Source organism: Bactrocera neohumeralis, chromosome 2 (genome assembly GCF_024586455.1).
Source record: "Bactrocera neohumeralis isolate Rockhampton chromosome 2, APGP_CSIRO_Bneo_wtdbg2-racon-allhic-juicebox.fasta_v2, whole genome shotgun sequence".
NCBI lineage: Eukaryota > Metazoa > Arthropoda > Insecta > Diptera > Tephritidae > Bactrocera > Bactrocera neohumeralis.
The window spans coordinates 1,598,400-1,623,208 of record NC_065919.1 but is presented as its reverse complement, the minus strand read 5'-3'; the positions used below and the strand labels follow the sequence as shown (position 1 = coordinate 1,623,208).

The window sequence follows — 24,809 nt, the reverse complement described above, 5'->3', positions numbered from 1 at the left end:
ATAGGTTCTAAGCCAATCATCGCATTCCTGATATTCACATCCTTGTATACTCCCTACCTATTCCACTTATGATATGACACTTGTGTATCTTATCAGTTCCCTGAACCACTGATTGCATCAAAAAGCAATTTGCAAATATGGAAAGCAAATAAAAGCTGAAAAAGTGCAACTGATAAAATGCCAATGCTTTTATCTGAACCCGTGCGACCATTTGCTATTTACACAATTAAAGGGCGTGTATATTTGAATTGTTAAATAGAAAACTGGCATCCAAATGCAAAGTACCCAAGTGTGAAATATTAAAATTGCAAATAAACAAAGATTTGTGTAAACAAATTAATTTGCGGAAAATGTGCGATAAAAATATGAGATCATTTTTACAATGAATACTGGTACACAAATAGGTATAGAAATGGAAACGAACTACTACATGTATGTACTTGCCAATATTTTTAAAACAACATTGTATCAAAGCTCTTGGTCCCTTATAATGTCAGGTTTAATTTGAGCTGAAGTATTCGGCACACAGGACGTTAACGCTTTTTCCGAATTTTAAGAACGGCTTGAAGCTCAAAGATATTTAAGACGAGTTCTAGATACTGTTCGGCAGAGGAAATGTAGGTGTTCCAGCGTCTCCGTCTGGCCTAATACTTTGCACTTTCTGCTTGTATCATCGTTACTTATGCCCATCCGGCTTGCATGTCTAGTAATAGATTAGATTGTGACCTGTCATTAGAAAAAAAATACTTGTAGTTTTTTTGAAAACGTGTTAGTAAAAAGCATGTATATATTTTTTATCGGGGCTCTTACTCATCCTTAAGCCCTTCCATTTCGCAGTGATTCGTCTGTCTTTCGGAACCAAAAGTTTCAAATAAAAAATCGTCTCTGATCACAACTTTCAATATTAGAGTCATTGCAGCGGAAAGTAAGTGTTTCCATTTTTTTAATGCTTTGGCGCCACAATTGCGTATTTGCAAGTCAATTAAGCTGTTGACATAATTCAAAATTCTCAAACGAAAGAAATTATTTTCGCTCAGGTATTTTTATGAAGCAATGAATGCACAAAACATTAAGTTAACTAAAAATTTGTGTAATGGCTAGATTTGGGATCGTGTTTTATCTGACAGCAATTAAATTTTATTGCAACTTGAAAAGCAAACACAACTACAAACGTCGAAAAGACGCATCCACCAATAAGTTGTTGCAACAACATGTTGCAACTGTGGCGACAATGCACAGAAGCAAGCAACGCGCTTCGAAAAGACGACTCACACATACATACGTTTCGTTCACGTTGCAACTCCGATTGCCGCAACCGAATGCTGAAAGCGTGCAAGATTCCTCCACAAATCTGCTATGCATTAGACACTATATTTCGAGCAACGCAACGCGACCACGGCTATAACTCAGTGAAATTCCGCGCAGACTGAGGAAATTCCTTAGAGCGAGCGCTGGCGCAGGGGCGCTGAGGTGGAGCAGCGGGTGCCTGATATGCATATAAAGCAATCAATATGCATGTATGCATGAGCTTGTTGCCACCAAGAAATTGCCATCGCCAGACGCAAGTGTTGCATGGATTATGTGCTGGTGTGTGCGTGCGTGTGAGTGTGTGGCAGCAACGCGTGGCTGCGGAGCGGTGCCTGCCGTAAAAATAGTCGCATTCGCCGCTATTTTCGTTCAGCTGCCAGTCAGTCAGCTCGCGACCAAGACTGGCGTTAGAAAAATACCGTACAAAATCTGTGTATTCATTTTAGAAGAAGCAATAAAATGCAATAAAACGAGAAAACTGCTGCAATTGCGGCGCATGCATAATATTTATCTGTCTATGTGTGCACATGGCTGTGGAAATTGAAATATACATATTTATGTGTGTGTTCGTGTGTGCCACAGATGCTGCAATCTGAGTGCCGCCAGCGGATTTAGTCTCTTTTCCGTTGCCTGAGATTATCAAATCGTCTTATTGTAATTCCATATAATTATTTTTTTATAGCTTTTGGGGCGGCATTAAATCAGAAATTACTCAACGCGTTCACTCGAATATTTCATGATGACATAAAAAAGTTACACGAAATGAATCTTGTTCGAAATTGGAATTTATATACCCTACACGCTTTCGTTTCTAAACGGGCTCAGCTGAGCTGAAGTTGGAGATAATTGAATGCTGGCTATTTGAGGCGAATTGTACAGTAATAAGCTTTGGGACAAACTAACGTGTGAGTGTTGGTGCTCTCAAGTGTGGTGGATTAGAGCTATCAGTGTTGTGGTTTGTGGAATGATGTGTTAGCGGGCGTGGGATTAGACTTATTCAACCATCATATAATTGTAAGACTCATTCTAGGATTTCTGTGAAGTTGAGTTCAGCTCCTAAACCATATGTATGTCAAACTTGCACATTTATTCAGTACACCAACTGTTTGATAAACAATTTGCTTATTTGTATAATTGCGTATAGGGTATACATTTCGCAATTCGTTTCTAAAGCGTTAAAGTCACATGATCTGGGTATCAAACAAAATATTGAATTAACATTGTAATATATTATCATTTTTACATACATATGTGTGTATATGTAGTTTAATGTGTTTAAGTCTGATTTCTAATATTTTATGACAATTTTAGTGACTATTTTTTATAGCTCACAGATGTTGTATAATCTAGAAAACATAATCAATCAATTAAATTTGACGCCAATTTTACTTCTCAATGGCAACTTATATATACATACATACATATGTAAATATACTTTTAGTTATATGCGAACATGTCTATGTAAAGTAAAAAGTCCACACAGTTAATCGGTCACTTTGGACAATTTGTTGTTGATGTCATCGGCGCCACTAAAATGTACAACGCGCTTCAAACTACATGTAATTTTTTTAAATTTAATTTTTTTTAATTTTTGCTTGCCGCTACTCCACCCGCTGCGCTTTTGCCGCCCATTCGCCGACTGGTCGTTGGACCCGCACATAGAAATGATTTAATCGTTAAATAGTTGCCCGGCAGCATTAATTACTCACTACTTGCCGCGCCTGCTCCTGCTCCTGCTGTTGTAGCTTTTAGCGGCTAACGGCAATTTAAAGTGTGTGTCTCTAAATTGAGTGATGAAAAAAAAATTGTAGAAAAGCCTAATGGCGCTTTTATGGCGCATTTGAGGCGCCACTTGATGTCCGTCTGCAATTTGAGTGCTTTTGCTCGAATATATTTATTTTCGAAAACTGTTTGCGGCATGGCTTTGTGTTTGCGAATTGCTTTACGCTTCAATTCGTTCGTTATTTTCAAGCGTTTCAATTATTAATTGCATGTCATTTGAAATTTAGTTGTGCCAAATTGAAGACTGATGGGTTTCTCAACACTTTACAGCTAGTAAATTAAACAGTTTAACGGAATTTTTTAACAATTAATTTATGATGGCAAATAAACATGTAGACGCAGATGAATTGCTAATCGGGCTCACATACCTCGGCATTGAGTCATTAATAAAAATATTTTTAATTTTTTTTCTAATCGAAAACTCAACTGAAAAACAGCTAAAAACGAGATTTGAGGAGAAACAAGCAATTTAAAAATAACAGCGTAGACATTTCTTAAAAAACCTGGCGTTCCACATGCAATGCGTATAACGTGCCACCGTGCCACCTGCCACGGTTTTACGCTATTTATTTGCGCGCAAATACAGAGACCTTTGTATGTATGTTTGTGGCAATCAATTTTGCCCATTCGCTGCGCAGCATAAGTACTCGCCGAAAACACAAACACACACACCCGAAATCACACAAAGTACGATGAATTCTTCAAGTTTCAGCGCCACGCAATTTTCACGAAGGTTTTCATGAATTTATTTCTTAAGTCACTTTTTTAATGAAGCACGCTAAAAATTTCGTGCACAATTATAAAATTTAATTTATTTGCAGTTTATTTCTTACACTTTTCATCAGTATATTCGCAAAACCACATGCATTTGTATGCGTAACGGCGCTGAGGATACCAACGAATTCCCTCACGTAACGGTTTAAGCGCTTACGATTTCGTTAAATCTATTTTACTGCAATGTTTTAATAAGTTTTATCCAAATTGAGCTGCAATTAGAGTAGATTAAGTATGTATCTCAATTTCAATTTTTCAATTATTCAATTATTTGTTATTATACTAATGCTTATGCACACATACATATGTACATATGTAACTAAATAAGTGCATACGTTCGTGTTCTTTTCCGAATAACTTCTCAAATACAAATAAGGCTAGCGAAATATTAATGAAAATATAACGAAGCAACTTCGTGAAAAATTGTTTTCAAAACCACCCAAAAATAATGTATATGACCGAATGAAGCACATGGTTTTCAGTAAACCTTATGACAAACGTGTTATGCGCCTGAAAGCGCGCTTTATTGGTACTAATTTGTCCAGAATATTGTCAAAACTTCTATATTTTTCTAACACATCATCTGGTAATACGAGGGGAGGCTGGGTTTTTTGCCTATTTTTATTAAGTAACTCTCAATTTTTATTTATATCGATAATCGATTAATAAAGTATGTTGTAAATCTTATTTCATAATCTGGATAAATAAACAAATATGCGGACATGACTGCGATGATCACTCTTCTGGAACCAACCAGAAATCAGCGATTTTTTCTAAACAAATTTTATATATACATACACATAATTTTGTATAATTTGAATTTCGACATATTTCGATCACCTTATGGTGCGCAAAATCGAAATATCGCAATTGCTATTTAATATGAAAATTTTTGCAATTTCCAATACTCAATAAAAGTCACAACGTTTCGACTTGTTTGTGATTTATTAAAACAACAAATGAAAAAATGTGAAAAGTCTTGATTAAATTCTTGATTTATTTGAATACCGCTACATGTGCCTATATATAGTATGTATGTATGTATATGTAGAATTTTGAACAAATTTATTGTTTTAGTTTGAGTTTAGTTAGTCTACACATACATATAGCTAATTATATTTTTAAAAACCTGTTCGATCACATCAATGAAACTCGAGTTAAAATTCCATGGGCGAGTTGATACAAAAAAGCATGATCAAAATTCATACTTCCTAAAGAACGCTTCTATATGTACATATGTATGAATTTATGTAGCTAGATCTGTAAGTCAACAGTATGTTATCGCGGATTTACATTTCCGATTGCCTTCGCAACAAGATTTCGGAATTTGTCAATTGAGTGGCGTCGTTCGGGCAATAATTCAGATTAAAACTTGATCAGTCGGGTAGTGGGTGAAGACAACTCGCATTGAATTAACGGCAAATAAAAGTAAAGAAGTATTTTTGTCGAAGAAATCTTTTGGGTGTTCAATTTCAGCATTTTGGGATTCTATATACATATGTATATACATAGCTTGTAATCTGTACATGAGTATGTATATAAATACTCATGTTGTCAATTTGTTGGTGTGTGTGTTTATAATGGAAATACAAATCAAAAATCAAGTGTTGCAGTTTAAGGCAATAAATACCTCTAAGATAACGCAGGAAAAAAGCGAAAACCTTGCCTTTACAATGTATTTTACAGTATAACTACCTACATACATATATGCCTATATGTCCTCCTATCTATATTGATACAAGTACTTTTCAATGTTTATATGCATACATATGAATGTATGTTTTTGCTTTAGTGCATAATGTTTGAACTGCCAAGCTACGTGAGATCTCATCTCGAGATTTCTTCGCGATAGGCAGCAAATTAATTAGCTGTGAAAGCATGTGAGCCTAAATAATGAAAAAGTTTTTTATATACACACACACTGTCATGCAAATACACATGTCTATATGTAAGTATGTAAATGAATAGCGTTTATTGCGTGAAAGCAAAAACACAAGTGGAGAGAATGAAACAATAGTTGAAAGGCGAGTTGCGAGTTTAAAAAGGCAAAGATTCTTACCATGAAACTTATATGTGTATATACTCACTATCGCATACATACTACATAAGACAAACTAATAGCAAAGCTTGTGAGTGACACGTGTGCAAGAGAACGAAAGATGAAATAAACAAAGCGAGGCTTGTAAAAGCATTTAACGAAAGAATGCGAAAATTAACTCAAAGCAGAACATAAAAATTTCAAATATACTCACGTTGTCATAACGAAAATATTTTTAATGATTCATTACAAAATTGTGCTAATAAAAATTCATATATTATATGTACAACAATAATAAAAATTTAAAAATTAATTAAAATACAAATGATAAAATAATTAACTTATGAATATTTTTACGATATTTACATACTGGCAGTCGAAAAAGTCTTTTCGTATGTCTATTCAAATTTTTCCTAATTTATTTATATTCATAATAATAAATAAATAAACAAATATACATATACCATTTTGGTCGACCACTTTTTGCCAGAGACATTATTCCATCAGCGTAAAACTTTCATCAGTGCATAAAGAAATTTCGAAATTTTCACAAAGGAAACGAGCGAACCATTGTCGCTTGCGTGGAATTCTTCTCTTTACAAAAAAAATTCAAAATATAGCGAATTTCTTCATTATTTTCACTCATTTTTGAACAGCTGTAACTTTTTTTCAACTTTCCCAAATTAATTTACAATTGGTTAGTTAAAGTTTGAAATCTCACTTTTCCAACGCTATATGGTATAACACAATGTGATTTGTAGCACTGGAGATATACGTCTGCAACGACATCTATTAACAAAATACGAAAAGACTTTTTCGACTACCCAATATATAGGTTAGCAAATTATAAGTGCTTATTTAGTTTTGTTGTCAACAACAAGGTTTTTTCAGCTCTCAATTTCAAATCTTAGAAAAATTCCTCAAAATCCTTACATTTAAAAGCAGTTTTATAATCATTTCTTCATTTCATCAATTTTTTTTTAATTGGATAATTTCTTCAAACAGGAGGCATTTCTTCACAATTTTGTAGTTTTAAGCTTTGCATTTTTATTTTGTAGTTCAGCTAAAGCTAAATAAAAATTCTTGCACCCAAATGTAGCGTCTATAAACTATTAACTTCGGTGTGCAAACAAATTGTGCTGGTTTTTTAACCATCCTAAAAATGGAAATCTTATGGACATACATATACATATATGTAGAAAAGTACATACTTTCCTGAAGATGTGTGAAATGCACGCACATACATACATATATCAGGCCCGACTGAAACCCGGTTTTATCACGCCACTTTGTCACAGCCGTCATGTTTGTTCTTTTCGTTAACTCTGCCACCCGAGTGTGTTTCCTGGAAACTCTTACAACATCTCGAGTCGTCGCTCGTCTTTTGTGTGTTCAAAATCATTTCATGCCAAAGCAAACAGTCGGTAACCAAAATTCTATCTATGAATGGGAATAAATCCCGTGCAACTTCACGTTTTTCGTTTTACTACAAGTCATGCTTGTGCGTGTGTGTGTGTGCAACGTGCTTGCCTAATGTTTTGCCGCCTCTGGGTCACACCGACAGTAGATGTGTGCAGCTCTGTGTGTTACATACCGGAAAGAAAGCTGATTGTTACGCACGTAATTTCAAGGAAGACCGGTCAGTTGGACCTTGTACTGACCACACAGTTATGAGTAAATACGAGTACCATCGAAGTGTACAAACATACGAGCGGCAAGTAGTAACAACCTTGTTGACACACTGATGGGTGTTCTGTTAGTTGTGAATTGGGTATTTGGTGTGTGGGAAAGTGCTAATAGACCGTTTGCGACTTCGAGTGCTCTTTTTATGAGAACCCTGACATGTATGTACATACATATGTATGTAGACGTAGTATGTCTAAGTTAAATTGTAAACAAATAATTCCCAAATTAATTTGTATTTTTGTTTATTTCTCATTTACAGTTACGGAAGCCCATTTAACTTGAGCGCTGAATAAAAGAAACGCAGGTAAGAAATCACACTTGATGTGCGTTTGTAGATTTGGTTATAGTCTGTGTTTATAAAGTATTTCTAGTACCCTCAACTCCATTGGGTTTAGCCTAGTAAAATTTGTTTTTAAGCGTATTTCCTTTTCGAGATAAAAATAACAATTGGCCTTATTGGAAACTTGAGTTTGCAGCTTTATATCCAGCTTTTTGACTTAAATTACCAGCGAATAGTTAGAAGTATACATATCTACATACATATATTCATACATAAGTACATATTTCCTTTATTACAAGTACATGGGAAAAGTGATAAGTTGTTGAGTCGTTCACAAAATAGCGGTACTTATTTCTTTGATAACAAATAAGACAATCAAAAACTTGAACTCCATCAAAAGCGAAGCAATCTATGACCCGATTCTCATTGCTGGAATTTCATAAAAGTATGTTTGTTATTCAATCAACTAAAAAACCGTTTAGTTGAATGTATTGCTACTGTTTTGTTGTTCGAACGTTCATATTTAATTCTATTAATTTCACAAGCGTTCGCGAACATGAAATCGTCTTCTATTCAGAGAAGTCGGCTGCTATAATACTCAAAGCTATAACTGCTGTCACAAACGTCATCTACCCATATATAAATATGTACATAAGTAATTAGAAGTATAACAACAGAAGTGCAGCGCCCACAACCTAAAGGGCAGAAATATGCTTTTAAAACTGTGGACGTTCAGATTTCATAACAAAAAGTACAGGAATTCCATGGCAGCACAGAAACAGTTTTTGCCCACAAATACCACTCAGCACAGAGGCCAATGTGTTTCCCTACTCCTACATACCTATACATATGTACGTACATAGATATATAAGTTTCTACTCTCTTGCGCTCAGGTACTCGTGTATAGAAGTAGACTGTTGCCTTCGTCGGTCTCGCGGGTCATGGCTGATTTTACAACTGAAATTACAATACTCATGCGCTTTGCACTCAACTCCAGTGCCCGAGGGATTGGCTCCTATTGTGTGTGTGTGTGTGTGCGTGTCTTGTGGAAGTCATTGAGACTGAAACCGCAAATTTACTTAATTTACTTAGTAAGTTAGTGAACGCAGGGCAAGAGGCGGCGGAGGTAAACATCAGCAATCAGTGTATGAAACGTTTCATTGTTGTTTTTGGTGCGGCTTCATGCCGTTGGCGAACGCATGTAAAGTGAACTCCGGACGCGGATGACTTGTATGTTGGCAAAGGGCGTGAATATGTAAAAATAACAATGTATACATATATAGATCTATGTGTATTTGCATATAATCACACACACACACGCATGTAGTACATCGAAATACATACAACTGTAAAAAATTATTTACAACAATGTGCGAATGTTTGATTTATTGTTATGAAGTGTCGTGGAGGAAGTGTAAAAGTAGCAGTGACTTGCGACTCCTTCTCTGGTTATTAGCGGCAGAGTTGCCAGATTACCTGTACCTATGATTAATGAACTTATTAACGATCAAAGTTTGGGAGACGCATTTAGTCCATAATTACCCTTATCTTTCTTTTACTTTTCTGATATTACTGTTATTTACAAGTATGTATTGCTTTAATCTTAGTACGACAAAATTTTTCTGTAAAGTTTTCCTCTTTAAAGTTCTACGGGCAGTCCCCAGTGAGCGAACATGACGTGCTGGTGCGCTTATCACTACCATCTACGCTCTTAGTTCTTCAAGGCAAAGAGAGACAGTTGTTTAAACCTCTTTGGTTCTTCGTAAACAATCGTAGGATTGACAGAGTATAGATGAGAAACGCAATTTTAGCATTATTACTCGAGTTTCAAGTAAGATGAAAGTTTTGCCTACAATTGACCCCAAAAAATGGAAGAAAGTGTTTAAGGTGTTTATATAATACTGCTTAATTTCTGCTTGCAGATTGTAGTTGCAGGATATATTTAAACAATTTTTGAAAATTTCCCTTTCCTCTAAATTTTAAATTTATTTGGCAACGCTCTTTCCACTTGACCGCAGTGTTCAGAACTTTCTGCGCCTATGGGATTTTTGCTATCATTATAAGTTCCTCAATTCTTATTTTATAAAAATAGCTCTAAAATAGTGCGTTAAGATTCTTAAATTCATTTAGTATTCTCATTTTACACTGCCGCACTGGCCAACAACATTTATTCATTTGTTGTTATAAATCATTTACATCGCTATTTACTCTTCGCATCTCGCTGCGGTTACGGTAAATATCCGCCAGACTAAAAATAATCAAAAAGCATGAAATACTTATGAAATTCCCACGCAAATTGTAAACTTGACTACCGCCTTCTACATACAGACGAACAATAATGAACTCTAATAATATTTCCACCACAAATGCAACAACAATTGTCACGAATCAAAATTCCGCCCCAGGAAAAATTATGTATGTTTGATAAAGTTTACACGCATTCATACACTTGTATACATACATACACAAGCACACACACATTTTTGCTTTTTTCCTGCCCGTCAATTCTGCTTCTTGCTTTGTTTCGCGAAGATTTAAAGACCAGTAGCAGCTCCTTCACTTGGCGGCTGTTTTGCTTCACTCATTGTATTTGCGCTGCTGTACTCTATTTAGTTTCGGCCTTCGTTGTTTTTTCTTATGACTCGTTCTTCTTGGCATTTAACTTAAATAGTTAGACATGGTTCTTCGTAGAGCCGACACTCAAGTGTTTGTTGCGCGTTTTCGCAGAAATTCTTTGCGCTACTGCATTTAGCAGCCACTTCACTAGTCGCCACGCCATGCCACTCCACAACACTCCACTCTACTCCACTACATTCTAGCCGCACTCTTGATACACACACACATAAATATAATGCTTCAAGTACGTCTTTTACACCTCCTCGTCTCATTCTACGCTCCGAGCCTCCTTCAGTCTATAGTTATGGCCACTCACTACATCAGCGTTGCAATGTCATCTTTAGCGCATTTCCACTCCTTCAATATGCTCGAGTTTCCAGTTGCTACTCGTTTTTGCTGCGAGCTCCATCAACCCCAGAACTCTAATTGCGTGTTAACATAATAAGTGCTAGAAAATATTAGAAGCACTATTTTGTAGAGTGCAGCCAGATGGCTTTGCGTGCGCCTGCCACAAGCGCCCAATGAAAAGCCATGCTTCTTAACTTCAGCGCCTGTCTCTTCCTGCCCTTCGCTCTTGCCGGGTCATGCGTATCGAAGTCGATGTGAAGTGGCTGGCGTGTTCGTCGGCGCTGGCTTCATCAATTTACCGCGTATCGACATTTGCAAGTATTGCATCAGAGAGTAGTAAATAGTTCCACATCTCCAACCTGCCCCCACACCACCGCAATTGCGTCTCTGCGCGTTCTATTCATTACCCTAGCGCCATGTCTCAACCGGTTGACCGCCAGTCTATCGGTTCGTCAGTCACTTTGTGCTCACGCGCTAGTGGTCATATGTTGATGTAGATGTAGATGAAGCTACCGGTTGGCGGTGGAAAAAAGAAAACACATTTTGACCTTGTTTCGTGAGAACCCCATAAATAGGTAAAGTGATTAGAGATAATCAAGTGAAAAGTGCGTGCGAGTGTCGGTTTCCTCAAATTAATTTATGTGGGCCTTCTCGACGTTGCTGAGATTTTTAAGCTGTTTTTATTTTAATTTTGTTGTTTTTTTGGGCACACGTGTTCTTGATTTTTGATTACTCGAAAATGTTAATTTCAGTGGAACCTGAACATGAATGGTGTAATACTCTCACTCTTGGAATTGTGGAAATATGTGGTACAAAATTGCGACTCACATCGCCTCATTTGATAAAATAAAAAGTGAGGAATCGTTATAATTTTTTCAAAACTTTCAAAATAGGCTCCTTCTGCGTTGATGCAGCGTTGCCAGCGCGATTTCTAAGCATTGAAGGAGTCACGTAAGGCATTTTCCGCAATAGCTTTGAGAGCCGAGGTGCATGCTGCTAGATCCCCTCTGTCGTATCAAAATTCTTTCCTTTCATAGGGCTTTTCAGGCAAGGAAACAAAAAAGTCCGGGGGTCCACATATAATCTGTAGGGGGGCGGCGAGAGCATTGGGATGCCGGCCTTGGTTAGGTACTTGTTCACAAGAAAGGCGATGTGAACCGGGGCGTTATCGTGGTGCAACTTCCAATCGGCTGCAATGTCTTGTCGTACCCGATTGACCCTTCTCTAGAGGATTTCCACGTAAAACCCACGCACACGAGTCACATTGTCGGTGTTTGTCGAAGTCGCAGGTCTCCCGCACGGTCTTCATCAGCGAGCTCTTCCCGACCCTCCAAAACACACCACTTCTTACTATAGCAACATCTGGTCTGATCTTGATCATATCAAATGTCTCTGTCGCAGATTTACCTAGTTTCACACAAGATTTAATCCCGTACCGCTGCTCTAACGAACGCTGCATTTTCAGCTAGCACACATGTAGCGCCAAATGTTTGTTTGACCAGCCGCTAGGACACCCTCTACCGAATCCAGTCGGTGCGCGCAATCTTCGAGGTATAATCGCGGCTGAAGAAAATCAGTCCTATTACTTTCCGGACAAACCCTGTATGTATGTACATCTTTGATCAGCAATTGTTGTGCAATAAAAAATGTTTTGAAGACTCAGATCTCCAGCAATTTTGAATTTGATCCCATTCCTATAAGGTTTTACGAAATTTCGCGCTGGCAGAGAACCAAAAGATTACGCAAAAAAACTAATAAAACACTAACACAGAACTAATGAGCTACGCAATGATCCTGAAATAGCATCGAGACAATAGATTTTATTTTTCTTTTCCAAATTCCGTTTCTTCTGTTTTGCCAAGTTTAAGTATAACCAAAGAGTGAGTGAGTCATGCAAACGTTGCGATGCGATCGATGAATACAAAAGACTTACCGTACATACATATGTATGTATGTATGTAAGAAGCGGACAAAATTGAACGAGTTAAACATACATATATACACACACACATACATACGTACCTAAACAGGCACTTACATACACACACGCGTGAGCTTGCGAAATTTGTTTAACAAATTAATGCGTTGAGTAAGGTAAGATGAGTGAGAAGCGAAAAAGAAAACAAAACCAAGAATATAAAAACAAAAGCAGCAAAAGAGGCAAAAGCCAAAAAGACGCTGCCAGGTTTGTTTTCTTTAAAATAAAATAATAAAATAAAACATTGAAACATTTAGCACACAAAGTGAGCGTAAAATTTGCAAACAATCGGCGCAAAACGGAGACACACGCCAGGCAGCAGCATACATACAGACATACACAAACAATAACAAGTCGAGGGGCGCAGAACAGCTGAAAATAAAGCGCAATAAGAATGGCAAAAAGGCTTTTACGCGAAAAGCTACTGTCAATGTCAAAGAAAGGCCAGGAGCGGCCGTAAAAATTAAAACATGAAATATGCAAACACAACAAAAACAACATGAAAATAAAAACACAAAAATCATATGTACAAAACGCGAAGCGCGCTGGTGACCTAACGGCAGTATGAAAGAAAAATAATGAAATAAAAAAGTGAAAAAAGTAAATAAAGTAGCTGAAAAAGCTTAAAGAAAATAACAAGCAAGCGAGCAAGCAAGGCATGAGTAATGCGCGACGTGCCTGAGCGTGGGCGTCTTATAGGTAGAATTAAAGAGATTATTAAGCACAAAATAAAGTTGGCGAAAAAAATGCAAGCTAAAGCAAAAATAATAGACTTGGAAAATAAAATATGGCATTTTTAAGCCAGCCGAACGAAGGTGAGGTGAGCTTGAAAACACAAAACTTTTGAACGCGCTGACACAGCGAGAAATAGTGTAAACAAAGTGAACAAAAAGTAAAAAGTTAAATAATGTAAATATACCGTGTAGTGTGGTGATTAATAAAACATTGCGGTAGCAGAAAAAACTATAAAAAATTTAGAAAAACATTTGTTTATGATATGAATATGGAAAATTCAAAAACTCAAAGTGTGTTGGCGGTTAAAAAATTGCGAAGTCATATTTAAGAACACTTTAACTTACTTACGTGCCATTTGACGTATGAGACGTTACGTCACAAACAAACTCTAATATATTTTCATCAATTCGTAATTATAATACGAGGCAAGTTTGGTAAAACTCCGATTTTTTAACACAAAAATATGTTTTCGAATAAAAATGTTTATTTCACATGAAGAAACTTTTCCAATGTGTTTGAACCAAAGTTTATTTCATAAAGATATATGTATGTATTTACTTTTTATTGTTGTTGTTTCGATCTTAAAAAGTCGCTTTGGATGCAATTTACTTTGTAATGCTTTTAAGGAACAAAGCCAAGAACCGTTATGTATACGTCTTGCATCCTCGAAGTTTAGTGTTCTTTATTTGCATATTTCTGTGCATCTGTGCGCGTGTGTGTGTCTTTTTATCTCCATTCCACCGCATAACCGAAACACCAATGCTGGACTTGCCAATGTTGCAGCATTATCAGACATTTTATGAACACAGAAAGGGTTCCCCTCCAGCAGGCGCTTTGTCTTCTCTCAACCACACATACATTCACATTCCGATCTTTTGTTGTTATTATAATTTTTCTGGTTTTATTTTGGCCTTTGGTCGACTGCTGTTTTGCCGGTTTCTTGGTTAGTCATGACCTTATTCCGTAGGCATTGTGACTCCCTTCGATGCTGACATACATTGATGCTCGTCTCATCGCGTTCATACATACATACCTACACATATACATATGTATATATGTGTGTGTGCATATAGCCAGATGTACATAATTGGTCATGCATTATTCAGTTGCTCTTCAATTATGTGGCGATGCTATTCGCCAGCCAAACCGCAGCGGAGACAATTTAAATGACAAAAAACGCTCAAAAAAAGTAAAACAGCAAGAAGATGAGCAAATGAATGAATGAAGCGACTAATTTGGTGGTTAAGAGCAGCACTTAAGACATTTTGGTAAGTATACAGACGGACATACAGGCGAACGTATAAGTATAAGTATGTATGTATGCGCATGTGTCGTTCCAAAAGGTGTCGTTGCGGTTGCAATTTTTTCGCGTCTCCGGATGCTACTCAATTTTCAGCACTTAGCGGTCCGCCTGACACACATACCAAAAACATGTACATGTATGTACGTATGTATCTTTTTGGGACTATGTAACATCTGAAGATGAAGTAATAGCTCTATATTTGGAACTGTTTGCATCACCTTGTTGTTATTGTTTTTGAGAACCTGTTAACAAGTAAATAAATTATTGCTTTACAATTGCGTTTATAATTTTCATTTTTTAACGTTGAATAATGATTTGTTCGAAATGCTTGTATTTTAATACATACATACATATACATAACATATGAAGATGTATGTACATATATTAATCAATAATTTCATTATTTTTGTTATTATTGTTTTTTGTCAGTTGTACTTGTCTGACTGCATTCACTTGTCCGAAAAATATTCACTCCTTCATTTATTTATTAATTGCTCATTTCTCACAGACACCTTCACATATGTTTATTGCATTTTTTATTTCCTCGTCATTGATCGTTCGTTTGATGGCACTGCTACGCTTTACAAATTACGAGTGATTAATTTACCGCCAACAAGGATATACACTCATACACAGATGAGTATATATGTATGTGTGTGTCTTGGATATTGAAGCAGAGTTGCTGTCATGCATTTTTGTAAAAGTTGTTGTAGCAGCTTTCCGGTTTTCGGCATAATTGACTGAGCTTTACGGGAAGTGCCATAACTTGAGCGGAAGTGTCCTTCATATTCATATTCGCCTCGCTGACCCAACGGTTTTTCGCTTTTTGTGGCAGATATGGACTAGCTTTTTAACAAAAGCACTCTATTGTATATGTTTTTTTTGGTGAACATAATAGTCTTGCCACTGGAGAAACCGAACGCTGACCCGCAGCCGACAATGGCTTAACCGGTGGATTGAAGAGGTTAAAGGTGACGTCAAATTAATTAGTAAATTACAGAAATAGAGGAGAAGAAAAAACAAGCAATCACCACATAATAACACGAAATATATGTAGTTATTTCGAAATACAGAAATAATTCAATTTCTTAAAGGGAATGTGCCGCATGCACATTAATGCCCACTGGAACGTATAAAAGGTGTAGCGCTCCCTTGTGACCTAAAATTACGTCTTACTGGCGATTTTAAATTCACACCTAAACAAGACGACAATTCTCGGCTTCGGCAACTTGTCGACGCTGGCATAGCTTTGCTAATTATTCTGATAAATACACGCAATGCACACGCCACAAGCTCAAACTCCCCAGGCGTTTTATAGACTTACGCACGACTTTGCTTTCGCGCTTCATTTAAAATTCGAGCTCGTGAAAAAAGGATTACCTTTGCCTTCGTCTGCATTGCGTGCGCTTAATGCGATTAAAATTTTGTGAAATGCCTACGCATGCGCGCAAGGTCGTTTGCCAACGCACTGCCAAACTGTCTGTCCAAATATCGCATGGCATTCGTATGCACTCGTGGTAATGTCTGTTTGATTATCAGTCTGTGTGTTTTGTTCTGCCATACGCCTGCACGTCATGATCGTGATCGCCAGTGCCTACAACCAGTCGAAGGCTGAATCATTTTAAATTAATGTAGCGCATAAATTTCCTGGGACTGCAACTCAATTTAATAAGACATTCGAAGGATTCGCGAAAGCGTGAAAGATAAAATGTATTTATGTGGAATGGTTCAAGTTTAGGAGGGTTACTATGTAAGTATTCGAAAATTCTGCATACGTCACAGGACCACAAATTTCGAAGAGTACTCAAGTAGGAGAAACTCCTCTTTCTTATAAAGCTTAGATAAGGTGAGAATGAATAGTATACCAATCGGGCGAGATTTTTGTATTTCCGTTATATAGATATTTCCAACCAGATGGTGGTACTTTGACTCCAAAGCCTTATTTGAAGACTGTTTGGTTTCATAGACAAAGCACTTATGATACTACAACATTGTTGCAGGCCATCTACGAAAGCGCAGTCCGGCATGTACAGCATGTGTCGAGGCAATTGCCAGGCCTGTGACAAAATACATTTCCGCTTGCTGGCTCCTCTTCGAAGACATACGCTGCTGAAATTCGCACTCTTACTACATTTTACCTCATTACCACAAGCAACATGCGCTCCAAGGCTGTTGCTGCTGACGATCATCACTTTGACAGCGACTCATGTTGCAATCCATAAACTCATAAATATACATACCATATGGTTATGCCTCAATGCTCAAATGAAATTTATAGCATTTTACACCTAAATGGTCGAGTGTATGTATGTGTGTGTGTGTTCTGGGTGCCTCGGCGATCAACGAGTGCTCATTGAGTGGCCTGTCACGCTGTCCAGCACCGGCAAATCAGCAGCAATCATCACGGGCTTTGATGGTGTACCGAGTTGAAGTGTCTTTTCTTTGCTTTCATTTCATATTCGTTGCCTCACAGAGTTGCATGTTCGAGCTGCACGAGTGTGTGTGTTTGGAAACTTCCGGTTGACAATATTAATGACAACCAATTTGAGTTTTTGCTTGGAAACTTAACACATTGGAAAAATATTTTTTTCCTCCTTTTGCAGGCATCACGCACACACACACATGCGGCGCTGCCCATCAAGCAACTGGTGACGCTCAACAACTTTGACAATTTTATGTTGCTGCGCTGATATGCTGAAAGCGAAAAGGGTTATCGCATGCAAATAAAACAACAACAACAACAAGAACAACATGCAATAACAACAAGTTACCAAACAAACAAGAAAAAAACAAATTCTAGGAATTTAAGTACAAGTACATTTTTTGTTGTTGAGTGTGTCTGTTGTCGTTCATGTGGCACAGGCGTCGTGTGTGAGCTTGCCGCACTTATTTATTTTATTCGCATTCTGATTTTCGCTGAGCATTTGCACACTTTAGTGCCTCATTCGCTACAAATTGCTGCTGCTGGGCCCTTTTAATTGAATACCCACTAAATGTCCGTCGAAGACGCTTCGCTAAAAATTGTCGTAAATTTGTGACAACAACAAAAACAACAATATCAATAAATGGATAATACGAAATTGAATAGCAACAAAAACGCGAACATTGCTGAGCAGACGACCTGGCATTGGCCCACAACAGTTGGCCTTTGCGTTTTAGCATCGCCTTGGAATTTATGACAAACAACAAATGAACATTTATTGCCGTTATATATTCTTCATTTTAATCGACGATTGCGTCCAAGCGCCGATGCACACACACGAACGCAACTACTGTGGCCTAAACACACACACACACTTCTATATGCAGAAATGCTGAAAATTAAAAAGCTAATTTGTTTTAGTATTCCTTTAAACTTTCCACAATTTTTACAACCGTTCTAATAACTGCACTTTTATTGTCAATAACTGTTGGTTTTTTCTTTCGCGCTCTGTGTTGGTATCTGCCACTTTTTATGCGCTCAAATTTCCTTTAAATATGCTTATACATACATATACATACATATGTATGTATGTCGCAAAACTCGATATTATTGACTTAGGTAACTTTATTGCGAATTTATTAAAGCTGCCTGCAATAATTGTCACTTCTTGCCATTTCGTGCAATAAATAAAGCGACTTTTATATGCACATTCTCATATGCACACATACAAATAAATATACGTGTGTGCTAAAGTAAAAATGAACTTAGCTTTTAATGTGACAGGGTAGCCATAACTTCATAATTTTATTTCATACAAAATTTTGCTAGCTAAGATTTGGAGGTTATGTTTAGTGGCAATTCGGAGCTGACTTTCTTATGAAATTCCACTTTTTGGCTTAATGTTTTGCCATGGCTATAATATCCCGCCCATTATGTCTTAAGAATAACTGTAAAAAATAATATCAATTAAAGCTTAAGTTCCTCAGTGCATAAACCTTATTTTTATTTGTAATCATTTGTTCTACTCTGAGCGAATACTGCCCTCGGTTGATATATAAATTTATTGAAGTGGTGTTTAGCGATCTAAATTTTTCGTCGGTCAACCTTAATTTGAAAACTCGATTCTTTGTCTTTCAAAGTTTGTGCGAAATAAAAGTAGGTATGTTCCCACTTCTTCGGAGCTTAAGACTCACATTCATTCTAATGACATGACCTAGCTAGGGTAATGGGAGTTTTCATCAGCTGTCTTCTCGTTAATTCGTAACAAAGCTGGTATAGTCCACCTTTGTCAATACATAAATGGCCAAGAGTCCTCCTTCAACAATAGGCGAGCATAGTTCTTTAAGAATTGAATTTTCATCAACTGCCTTGCCACTTTACTAAATTTAGAGCAAGGCGTCTACAACGTATGCCAATTACAAGCTCTTATAAAAGCATTTTCTCAGGAGGTTTATTTCCGATTTTCGTATTACTTTCTCCAACTTGAACTCAAATTTCTTTCGATTTTGGAAGGCTCTTTCCATTTTTGAATTAGGTGCTAGTGTTGCTCACCTCATTTTCATATTTTGAATACGTCGGGATCCCGAAAATATTTTTGACCTATTACAGCTTGAAAGCTCCCCAATAATTCTTAGCTATTCAAACAACAAACTCTGAAATACCCGTTAGCTGACGTACAAGCGGACGCAGCCATTTCTTTTGGAGCGGCAATAAATTTCTCGCGCTTCATGACATTAGATGAACTATTTTGTAGACATGTGAAGCCTTTGCTGCCATTTAAACGCCGACATGTGTTGCTCATGTTCCTTTCCACGGCGCTGAGGCAGCAGAATGTAGTGTTGCCCTCGGTGCTCGACGCCACGGCTGGCGAATCATAACGGCCGAAGTAATAAGAAAGAAATAAAAAATTGTGGAAATTCAAGGCACAACAATAACAAAAAGCATATTACCAGCAGCGCAAAGACTAACGAGCCCACTAACGCCTACGAAGTGCAGAAACAAAAACAAAAACAAAAAATAGAAATTTTGAAACTTTGTGGTATAGAAGTTTGCGCGAAGAAACACATGCGGTCGTATATTTTATTTGATTTTGGCCAAATGTGCCGACAACAATGTACACAATGCAACCGCGAAGGGAGGGCGGCGGGCGGGCGGTTGGCGCGCGAAAGTTACGGCACATACGGCGAAAATTCAAGCGCAATGCCACAAACCATAGCAAAGTTATGGCGCAAGGCTACTCAGGCAACAACAACAAATGGCGCAACAGCCGAACGTGGCTGATAGGAGCGCATTTTGAGCGTTAGCAATCTCAGCAGCAAATGTGTCTTGCTGTCGCTTGGTTATATGCAGGCGGACAGCAAATCACATCGATACACGCGCGCCATTTGCAGAATTTATGATAAATGTGTCAAATATCTCAACTATTTGTAATCATAAATGAAAATTGCACAACAACAAGCTGCCGCCGTCATTGTTGCAACAACAGAAGTATGCGCAGTTTTGGTTTTCCAATTCACAGCGCTGCCGTGCCTTGTCTTTCGCCACCAAAACAGCAACCGCCGCGCGACTGTCTGACAGCTCGTTGTGCAGCCACGCGTACGCGAGCCGACCGCCAACGACAATTGACAGCCGCCAACGAAAGAGTTGGGGATTTTCTGGAGCAGAAACGGCGAAAAGGTCGGGTGAAATTCTTCTCATCGCAACAACAACAGCGCCAGCGTGAGTATGTGCATATGTTGCATATGTGTTTGCAATGTGCGGCATATTAGAAAATGTTATTAGTTCCTGACGGTCGTGACATCGGCTGAGGCGGCGGCGGCGGCAATTTTATTGATAGCGACAGAAATGTGTCGCGTGCATTTGGGTTGGGCGCCTGTGGCATGATGCAAATAAAATGTTGCGCTTACACACGCACTCGTCAGACCCAGGCGATCACGGTCTAATGGATATTCGCTTGGCGACGCAGCAGCAACATAGACTGCCCCTCCTGCTGCCCACATCCTTTCACTGCGCACGCTCGCATGTGTGTATGTGCGTTCGTCATTCTACGCGCTTCATTGCCACAAATGTGCTATAAATTATATTTTCTCTTAATCAACTGTCGGAAACTGTTCAGATTCAGATTTCTTTCGCGCGCGCTCCATTTAAGTGCTGTTTTTGCTGTTGTTTGTTCTAGTGTCGCTTTCGAAAGTATTTTTTAGAAAGTGTAGCATTGGCGTATTTGTGTAGGTGTCAGCTTGATGCATCAAAAACTGTGCAGCTGCCCGTAGATGCCACACATATACATACATATATATATGTGTATAGCGAAAAATGCTGTGACCCAAACACGCATACATATATACATTTGAACCATCTTTGTGGAGTTGCTTTTGCTTTATTGATCAATATTGTTATATTGCGCAATAAATTTTCTGCAACAGAAATGTACGTTTCTTTATTGATACATTTTTGCTTTCTGGAATTTCAAACCCCATTCGACATTAATTACGGCATGTTGTTAGTTGTAAGATGTATAATGAAACCCATGCCGATAGCCAGTTGGATAACGGAAATATTTGGAAATTCGGAAACTGAAGTAAAATAAATTCAGAACAAAAATATAGTTGTTATTTTGTTAATTACGACCAAATAGCCCACGCAATCGTTATCCTCATGGACCTCTGTACTTTTCCTCAGCGACCCATGTTTCCAAAGCGGTTCGTCATATAAATAAATATAGCTGCTTGTGTTCTTTTTAAAATTAGAGATATTATATAAGTATTGGGTAGTCGAAAAAGTCTTTTTGTATTTTGTCAATAGGGCTCGTTACAGTCGTATATCTCTAGTGCTATCAAACACATTGTATCATACCATATAGTGTTGGAAGGGTGAGATTTTAAGCTTCATTTAACCAAAAAAAATCAAAATCAGGGAAATTGAAAAAAGTTACATCAGTTCAAAAGTGAGTGAAAATAATGGAGAAATTCGCAATATTTTGAAAGTTTTGTATAAAAAAGGAAAGAATGCCACGCAAGCCACCAATGGAATTTGTGAAGTTTAGGAAACAATGCTGTATCAGTTCGGTGGCACAACAATGGTTCGTTCACTTCCGTTCTAGAAATTTCGAAATTTCGTTTTACACTGATAGAATAATGTCTCTAGCCGAAAAATGGCAAAACTTGGTCGATCAAAATGGTATATATTTGTTTATTTATTTATTATTATAAAAATAAAAAAATCGAAGTTTTATTAGAAATACGAAAGGACTTTTTCGACTACCCAATATAAGATAGCAACTTTTATTGTCAGAGAATTTGTATCTTTTTCAAGCAAAACTTATGCCATAAACAAATAATTCTGTATTAGTATTTCATGTAAAGCAGTTTCACGCCAAAAAGGCTAATTAAACACGCAATTATGGCATACTGAATTTATAATAAGCTGAGAAAACCGACTAATCGGTGTTAACAATGCAAATATGCGAAAACAAAAACGAAGTAGACAAGCAATTTGTATGAAGGCTTTTGCCCCTGGCACCGATAAACAAAAGCTGAGTACTGAGCCAGTTAGAAAAGTGTATGAAGTTTAAATTAAGGAAAACAAAAAAGAGTTTGAAAATATTATAAAAAGGCGATAAAAAACTAAAGTGGGCAATTAATTGGTTAGTGCGCCTGATTGTATGCTTCATACGCCTGCAGTTGTTGAACTATGTGAATAATTGCGTGTGTGTGTGTGTGTGTTTAATTGCGCACAAAACGAAAATGAAATAAAAATCAAATGCATGCTACATGAAATTAATTATGCAACAAATGCATTAAGATGCCAACAGCCGTTAACAATACTCGCAGCACAACTAAATATTGAATGAGGAAAAACACACAAAAAATGGCAACATGTCAAGAAGAAGAAAACATAATTAAATTATGATTGCGCTTTGATTGACGCGGGAGAAAGGAAGTTGCAGCAATGCAATGCGGCAGCGCAACAACAAAAGCAACAATGGCGCGAGAAAATGTCCGCCATAAAACAATACTGGGAGGCGATTGTACAACAAATGCCGTTGCAGAGTACTTAACACACACACACACATACTCGCGTACAGGCAATGTCAAAGAGACGCGCGTCCTCAGTTGTAACCACATTATATATTTAGTATGTGGCATATATGTATGTGTGTTGCATGTGTGTTTTATGGTGATATGTTTGTCTACACACTGCATTTTGTGGGCGATAGCACAGCAACTGACAGCCAAACTGGCAGCGAACAACATCAAAGTGACTTCGAAAATCCCCAAGCAACATGCCGACATATGCCACAGCAACATTTCTGCTCAGAAACATACGGGCAAAAAGAAAGTAAAATCGAGCAAATATTGAAATTAAGTTGCGCACAAAAAGCTTTGGTTCGTTTTAATTGAGTTTTGTTTTTGCTTTTTCTGTTGCTGTTGTGCGGGTGTTGCCTTCCGTTGCTACCGCTTGGGGCTTGCAGTTTGAGGAACGATGCGCGCTCGGTGTTGTTTGAACGAGTCCACGTGATATGTACATACATATATGTATTATTATGTATCTATACACGTGTTTTTATATGTCAGTTGGGACAATTGATGTACCAGAGCTGATACCCTGTATTAATTAAAATTTTTTTCAGGAGCACTGTCACAAGTGACTGTTGGGCTAAAGCTATTTAAATTGTATTATTCGACTTAGGAATCCTTCGGAGAATGGCAAATTATAAAGTTTACAGCAGAAATTTGTCTTAAGAAAAATCATATTGCTTCTACAAACTGTTTGCATTCGATCCTAGTAGTCAAATGATCAACTTACTTGGAAAATTACTTAAAGATTAACGTTTTGGTCTCATATCAAAGTACTATATACCCATTTCACTTCCACAAAATACACAATCGTCAGAGTCCAGACTATGTTACTGAGCTTTTAAATATCATAAACAAGTTTTCGGTTCGTTTATCTAAAACCTTTATTCATTTAAAATTCTTTCAAGAACCGGGCGAGTAACCTCTGGATCGGAACGAGTGATTGGTTAATTTACTCATTACTCTTTTTTTTATGAAATATTAATTGATTTGGTCAGTGAATCAACACAGTGCGAGCCTTTTTATGAGAAGTTGGCTTTAGAAAATGCTGAAGTATCCGTCACACAACCACATTCAACCATCTTAGATCTCTTAGATTTTACAAATGTTATCTTCAAACATGGGAAGACGTTTTACATAGAGATATCAAATCTTATAAGTTGTTGACCCAACGTTTTCCTCAGATATATAAATTTTAAAAAGCGGTTGACCTGATTTCCTGAAGTGCCTTTGTTGGCTAAGGTTTGCCATTTGTGCTTTTTATTATATGAATTCTGAGCTTATACCAAACTTGACACCCGAAAGGCGCTGTCTTTTCAGGTGTAGCTAACTATTTTAACTTTGTTGTTTTTGTGATGCAAAGAAAGGAATTGCTGAAAAAGTTACGAAATTTCAGCGTAAAGTAGGCAGTAATGCTTGCAATTTATCTAACAGCCATGTGACTTTAACACCGTTAAAAGTACGTCTTCAAACCACGCCATGGTGATATATGAACAAAAATTAGGGGCACATTGTATGAGATGTATCGATTCGGAGTCATTGAACTACTCTTGTTGTTTTTGTTGACAAGTAATGCTGTCAGCCTGTTCCTGCTGTCAGGTGTTGTTGTTGGTGTTGCGTCTGCAGTCATTACATTTGGAAAGTGTTGTTCGGTATCACGTTTGGTTTCGCTGTTCGTTATGCGAAAATGACTTTTACTAGTTGCTGTGCAACGGATCGTTCGACACTCGTACGAAAGTAAATGGAGAGCCACATGTGAATATGTGTATAGTGTGGACTCCCCGAAGTGAAAAATCGATTGAAGTTCAAATTCATGGCTCCGGGCATTATGCAACAGTGGAAGCTAATTGAAGCCTCTAAATAAGCAAATGAGCAGGAAAGCCAATGAAATGAAAAATAAACGTTTTTCCAAATAGAAATCAATTAACGAAGACGAGTAAACATCGCTCATCAGCAACGCCAC

At 37.4% G+C, this 24,809-nt stretch overlaps 1 protein-coding gene across 6 annotated transcripts in view; it reads left to right on the top strand.

Annotated features, from left to right (window-relative positions):
* LOC126750882 (uncharacterized) overlaps positions 1–24,809 on the top strand; it is a 124,397-nt gene that overhangs the window by 25,589 nt on the left and 73,999 nt on the right. For all 6 annotated transcript variants that reach the window (XM_050460653.1, XM_050460649.1, XM_050460652.1 and 3 more), the window contains exon 2: positions 7,848–7,892. The gene's annotated coding sequence lies outside the window, so the exon portion shown is untranslated. The remainder of the gene's footprint in view (positions 1–7,847; positions 7,893–24,809) is intronic.